The sequence below is a fragment of the Arachis ipaensis genome, chromosome B09 (assembly GCF_000816755.2).
Source record: "Arachis ipaensis cultivar K30076 chromosome B09, Araip1.1, whole genome shotgun sequence".
Taxonomy (NCBI): domain Eukaryota; kingdom Viridiplantae; phylum Streptophyta; class Magnoliopsida; order Fabales; family Fabaceae; genus Arachis; species Arachis ipaensis.
This window is the reverse complement of record NC_029793.2, coordinates 130,444,799-130,452,001: the sequence shown is the minus strand read 5'-3', so window position 1 is coordinate 130,452,001 and position 7,203 is coordinate 130,444,799.

Here is a 7,203-nt window from a genome sequence, read left to right as displayed (position 1 = left end):
AGCAACAAACATACCCATAACTTTCTTTTTCCACAACTAAGTAATGCAGCAAAGTTTGTGAAAATGTAATATTCTATTTTAACATATCACCTAACTACTTCTACAACTTTCAAATCACAGAAGAATAAACAAACATGCAAAAAGTCTCTCATAAGAATTAATTTTTCAACTAATAAATGAAAAATAAAAAAATTTTATCTCAATGAAATAGAGATTACCAACCAAATCAGAGCGTAGATCATACATAATTATTCAACACAAGTAACTAATTAGCAGGGTTTAGAGCTGACCTTTTGTTGATCGGAGATAAAATTCAGTCCCAACTCAGTGAAATCCCCCAGATCCTGCTTCAATACTGACAAAAACCAGCCCCAAGTGTCTTTGCATTCGTTCGGAACCACAGCATACGCAATTACAAAAAAGTGGTTGTTGGCATCTTGCCCCACTGCAGATAATAGCTGTCCACCATAGTAACCTTTGAGAAAGCACCCATCCAACCCGATTAGAGGCCTGCACCCAACTATAAAACCCCTTTTACATGCATCCAAACTTATATACAATTTGTCGAACAGTGGCAGCGACTCTGGCTGAGGTATGACATCAATCATAGCTGTGCTCCCTGGATTACTCCTGTGTAGTTCCATCAGATAGTCACGAAACTTTCCATACTGAGCTTGTTCGTTGCCTATAACTACCTCTCTGGCAACCTTCAGTCCCCTGCTTATCATTTTCTCACTAAGATGTACATTGTACTCCTCAATCATATAATCCCTTGCCTGTTTAGGCTTTAAATCAGGCTGAGTCAGTAGCCTTTTCACCAACTTTGATGTCACCCACTCTCTGCTAGCTAGATTACTGCCAAAATCTCTAGCACAGTTGTGCTCATTAACCAGTGTCTTCACCTGATAACACCCCCAGCACTGTTCCAAGAGGTTAGAATCAACCAAGGACAATTCTCTCCTGCACATGCAGCCCTCACCCTCTTCTTTTCATTCTTTAGATACATCACATCCTTCCCTTCATACACAAAGTAGTCCTTTAGTGCATTCTTAAAACTTTCCATTGTGATAAATGTTTGCCCCACCTTAAATTCAACTTCCCCATATTCTGTCTCCTCATTGAAAGCATCAAATGCAGTCCTGTTTTCATCATCGTCAGACACCGGACTGTTAAATGCTTCACTCTCATATTCATAAGGATTTTCATAATCTGAGTCTAGCTCTTCCCCAACAATATCAGAACTTGATGCCATTGTATCCCCAGCCAGTCCATGTCTAGCCTCCACACCACCACCTACTTCAGGCCCATCAACTACTGCACCTTCTGCCCCAGTTTTTCCATCCCTCAGAATATGTTTCCTCCTCCTACCAGAATACCTCTTGGAAGCCCGTTTCTTGGCTGTCTTTGGAGAATAACATGGACCACCTTTACTTGGTCCAGGCTTATCCCTATTTTTTGTTGGGCCATCCTTGCTTAAATCCCTATTTGGGCCAGACTTAACCTCACCATCTGGTCCATCCTTCACCTCCCCAGCTGGACCCTGAGCTCTCTTCCTTGGTGACACCATTTTCTTCTTCTTTTTCTTCAGTCTCTCCTTCCTTTTCTGTACCTCACTATCGTCACTGCTATGAGTCTCTTCATATTCTGGAGGAGGTGGCTTATATGGCTCGTCCTCAGTTGTTTCATACCCATCACCTGAGGAAGATGAGTCACTCATAATAATCTCCTCAGCTTGCATCTCCTCATCCACAACTTCTGGCACACTAACCGGGTGATCAAAGTAGATATGAATCTCGTTTGTCCCCTTGTTTTTAATCTTGTTAGACCTCATGTCATTTATCTTAGTATCACCCCTCATTACATGTAAGCCAGATTCCAAATCAGGTGCCATGCAATCAAACCAAAACATAGTCTTGTACTCCCTATAACCCAACTCCTTCAGTAACGTTTCAAAATCAAAGAAGTTTACCAAATCAATATCTAAAGGTGGCCACTTCTTGACTTTTCCATCAACATATTCTAATTTGCCCTGTGCATTCCTCTTAAAAATTCCTCCATGATGAAAAACAGGAATTACTTCAAGCTCATCCATCTGGAAATTATTTTTACTAATCAAAATCCAATTCATGACAGTTTAACATCACTGTGCCAATCATCTAAAATACTGACAATTAACATGAATAATTTAACAAATTAACTAATAACTTCAAAATCCATTCAGTATCACAACATTTACAATAATAAACAATCAGACAACCCATTTCAACCTACTGAACACTAAGACACCCACATGCAATTTAAGAACAGATATTGGATTAGAATGATGTTTTTGATGCCTAGAATCATTACTAACCTGAATGCCGACTCAAGCTGCCTCCACTGCACGACGTCAGTCACTCCGTCAACTGCGGCGTTAGAGGAGTCCTCCGAGTGCGGCCTTGTCAGCACCCTTGTCAGCACCAACAATTGCTACTTTCACCACTCTCTGTCCTATCGCGCGAAGAAGGTTGAGGGGTTTTGGTTATTCTGTAAATTTGAGTTAGGGCTTAGGGGGTTATGAAATGATGAAGGAGACGTTTGCTTCTTATTAACCTAGCAACGACGCCGTTTTTTAATGTGACAGGGGGACAAATCGACCCCTGTCCATTTCCACTTATCCACCTTGGCACTTAACTTTGGCCTAACTGCCAGATCAGCGTCGGTAAGTGACACATCAGCTTTTTCCGTCAACTATGGACGGGGGATAAACGGGAGAGGGCGCGATGAGTGATTTTTTGCATAGACAGGGACCGGCATGGGTTAGTTTTTTGGTGAGGGATCGCGTTGTCCTTATTAGAAATGGACAGGGACCGGGTTGGGTGTTTACTCCTAAAATAACAACAAAAGTACACACGTCTATCATACATGAATGAACTCGAAGATCCAACATACACTAAACATGAATCATCTAAACAGATGTGAGCCCATAAAGCACCGACGGGGTACCCGTGTCCTATGACCTCTGCGGATAAGCGGCTCCTCGTCCTCGATCTCATCCTCCTCATCATCCGGGGCAGGCTGTTGCCGGTGGCGTAGGATGAACCGGTGCCGCAGACGGACCGGCAACAGAAACTGATGCAGCAGTGTAGGAAGATGGTGGGGTACCTCCCAAAGCAAAATGGTCAGCAACTGATGTCGTAGGAGGCTCGTTTAGATCAACATCTAAAGGTGCCTGTGTGCCGGAGGTCTGACCACGCCTGCGGGCCGACACGTCCTCCTGCATGATGGCAGTAATCTTGTCTAGAAAGTGTGAACCCCCAAAGTCTGCATCAAGCGTATCTGAGGCAAGGAAGTCTGCCCACTGTGATCCCAGACTAACCCATGGGGTACTCTCCTGCAGAGTCTGGTCATGGGCGGGTACACCAACGAAGTAATCTCCAAGAGGCCCTGACCCAAGTCCAGCGTCACCAGTATCAGCCCCGTCACCCATACCTGACCCATACCACTCACCACCCTGTCCACCACCATGGCCACTAACACCAGCAACTGCAACAGCTCCTGCACCATCCCCGCCAACGGGCCCATGCTGATCGTCATCATGGTCGTCCCCCGCAGCACACCCTCTGCGTCTCGCTCCCTGGTCTCGTTGTCCGCCTCCAGCGGGACTGGCATCCTCATCCTCCTCCATAGCCTGATCAAGCCACCTCCAATCTCGCTGGCTCCGTCGTGTCCCCACACGAGCTCTCCTCTCAACCCGACGCCTGTCTGGCACGTCCTCAACACGATCCATGTCAGGAACTCGCCCAGCACCCCTCTGTGACGCAGCAACCGGAATAGGAACGGCTCTCGGATCCCCCAAGAACATCTCCGGAGACAAGAATCTCTTCCCATGCTGACTCCACCACTCCAGGTACTCATGCGACGGTCCAGGGTCAGCAACAACATCAAACCTCAGCACGGTCTCCGCACGGGACTCCTAATGGAGATGCCATTGCTGCAAGTGGTACGGGAACCATCGATTGCCGCCTCTGCCGTCCTTCGACATCAGAAAGTCGATGTTCAGGGCGAGATGCGGTCGGGGCTGGACCCCGCCGAACTGTGGAAGAACCCTATCGACATGATGCCACTCTATGACGGCAAAGTATATCAGTGACGTCACAGACCGCCACAACACCATATGTCGAGGCTCCAAAGCCTCTGGATGCACAACCTGAAGTACGTCGGGGCTGCTATACGGCATCCAGATAAACTGCATAGAGAAAGTCAACATTGTCATGGCAACTCATGGACGCAATTCATAAAGTGTGGTTAATTAAGGCATCTTAGTAAGTTGCGTTCTCACCTCCGTGTCCTGTAACCTGTCTATCCTCAGCCTCCACATCTGTACTCTAGGACCCTTCTCGCTAGCGGAAGGGTTATAACCTGACCACCTGCATCTCACATGGGTCATATGGCTAATTAAATGTCTGAGAGATTTTTAATAGAGTATTAATGAACATGGAACTATGTATATTAAATTGAAGTACAGAATGCTAAATAGAGTACCTCGAGGCCAATGGCCAGCTGAACGTCTCATACCCTTTAGGCCTAAACCGAGGAAATCGCCAGAAGATCCAAGACTGAAGTAGCTATAGTGGGCCCGCTAACTTGACCACATGTCTGTTCGCCACTCGGCACATGCACCGGTACAACCATGCCAGTGCTGCAGACCCCCAACTGTAGGTACCCATCTCCTCAAGCCTGGCTACGTAGGGAATCCATCTGATGTGAATGCAGTTGCCGCTCTTGTCGGCAAACAGCTGCGTACCCAACAACATCATGATGTACGCACGGGCATATCTCCGCACAGTCTCGTCATCGGCTCCCTCGGGGCACTCTCCAAAAGTCTCCTGGAACCAGCTGCAGTTTACTGCGTACTTCTGAACCTGGCTGGGAGGAGGAATCACTCCAAGCAACTCCTGAAACCACACCCAAGCTGGACGGCCACCCTGGATGTATATCTGGAATTCTGATAGGTAGCCACTCACGTAACGCCCGTCCACTGGCAAACCCAACTGGTACGCCACGTCCTGAAGTGTGATCGTGCACTCTCTGAACGGCATATGAAACGTGTACGTCTCTGGACGCCATCGCTCGACAAAGGCACTAACAAGGGCCTCATCTAACCGGAACCATCTGTCGTTCAGCCTGGCAAGATGGTATAATCCGGCCATCTGCAAGTAAGGAACGTATCTGTCATCGAGTCGCATGCCCTGCTGCCGCCTCATGCTCCTGATGCATCGCTGTGGCTGCGCATTACATGCACCACATTGTTAGAACCAGCTTCACAACCAATGACAAAAATACCCCAGACGATAAATTATCAACAAAAAATCATACCAAAATAAAACCGCATAAAATTCCATTAACGAGAACCACATGCAAAACAACTACCATAAACCACACAACTAAACCACTAACATGAAACAGTTAAACTTAAACCATTAATATAAAACAGCTAACATAAAACAACTAACACAAACCACTAACATAAAATGACTAACATAAACCACTAACATAAAATGACTAACATAAACCACCAACATAAAACAACCAACCTAAACCACTAACATAAAACAACTAACGTAAACCACTAACATAAAACAGCTAACATAAAACAACTAACATAAACCACTAACTAAAACCAACTAACAAAAACCACCTACTAAACCACCAACATAAAACAACCAGAATAATCCACTAACATAAAACAGGTAACATAAAACAGGTAACATAAACCACTAACATAAACCACCAACTAAACCACCATCTAACTTGCATGCAAAACCTCTCTACTAAACCACTAGCAATACCACTACGATTAACCGCTAACATAAACCGCCACTAAAACCGCATGCAAAACCACTAACTCAGATAAACCGCTAGCATGAAGTTTTTATTGTACTAACCTCGTCGTTGATGACCCCGGCTATATGAGCAACTCCGTCCAACCGATATAACCTTGCCGGATCGTCCCCCATCGGCTGAGTATTCCGTTCAGGTCTTTGTCGGATCGAACCTGGGTCGTTTTCTCTGGGATTTGGTGGAGTAGGGAAGAGTAACAATAGTTCGAATGAGACTGATTCGAACTCCTTATATAGCCAAATAATGAGTAATTCGAACCAGGTTGGTTCGAATTACTATTGGAGCCAAATATTGAGTAATTCGAACCAGGGTGGTTCGAATTACTTGGTTCGCATTTACATGGATAATTCGAACAAGGCTGGTTCGAATTATGAGCAAGTGAAGTTCGAACCACCTTGGTTCGAATTATGTTCAACTCTTTCTTGGTAATTCGAACTGCCCTGGTTCGATTTAAGCTAAATGCAGTTTGAACCAGCCTGATTCGAATTACATTAAAATACAGTTTGACTTATTACTGAAACGATTTTCATTTTAGCTGATATACGTAAATATGAAGTGATGTTGGCTTATTAGCGTTTTTTGTCCTTAGAAATATGTTTTTTAAATTTGAATAACTAGAAAAGAATAAGATATCTAATTATATTTCTTTTGAAAACGTGAAAAAAAACAAAACAAAGGTGACGTAAGACGATAGCAAAATTTTCTTGGTGTGAGCTGGCACAACAACCTAAACGGTTGTGCTTGTTCGACCCTTCCCTTTCTCTCTACGTTGTTTCTGTTAATCTGTTCAGTTTGACTTTCACCGCCTATATAAAAAATTAAAAACCGATGTATTAGAAACTAGTTTTTTTTAGTTTTAGTTTGGTATAAAATCTAACAAAATTTGTCTTTTTAGTTAGTGTCTATTTTCTTAAATCGCTCTTATATATATATAAGATAACATACATAAAAATATATTTGTTATAATTTTTGAAAATTTATCTTGTACTATTGCATAAGAGAAAAACAAAACAATAGACAAAATATATTTAGAAGATAAAATAAATACTTATAATTTGAGTTATTTATTATGAAGAAAGAATGAGTACATTAATAAAATATATACTTTTTACTTTTTTTAGTTTATTTTATTTATTTATTTATTTAATTTGATAAATTTTGGATCACTTTTTTAAAATTTGGCCGTTATCATTGTATGTAAACTACTTAAAACCAATATTTTATATATTAAAACTTTATTTTTTTTATATAAATCAGTTTAAACTAATACCCCATATTATAAACTGATAAACTAATTGTAGAAAAATAGTTTATGCAATT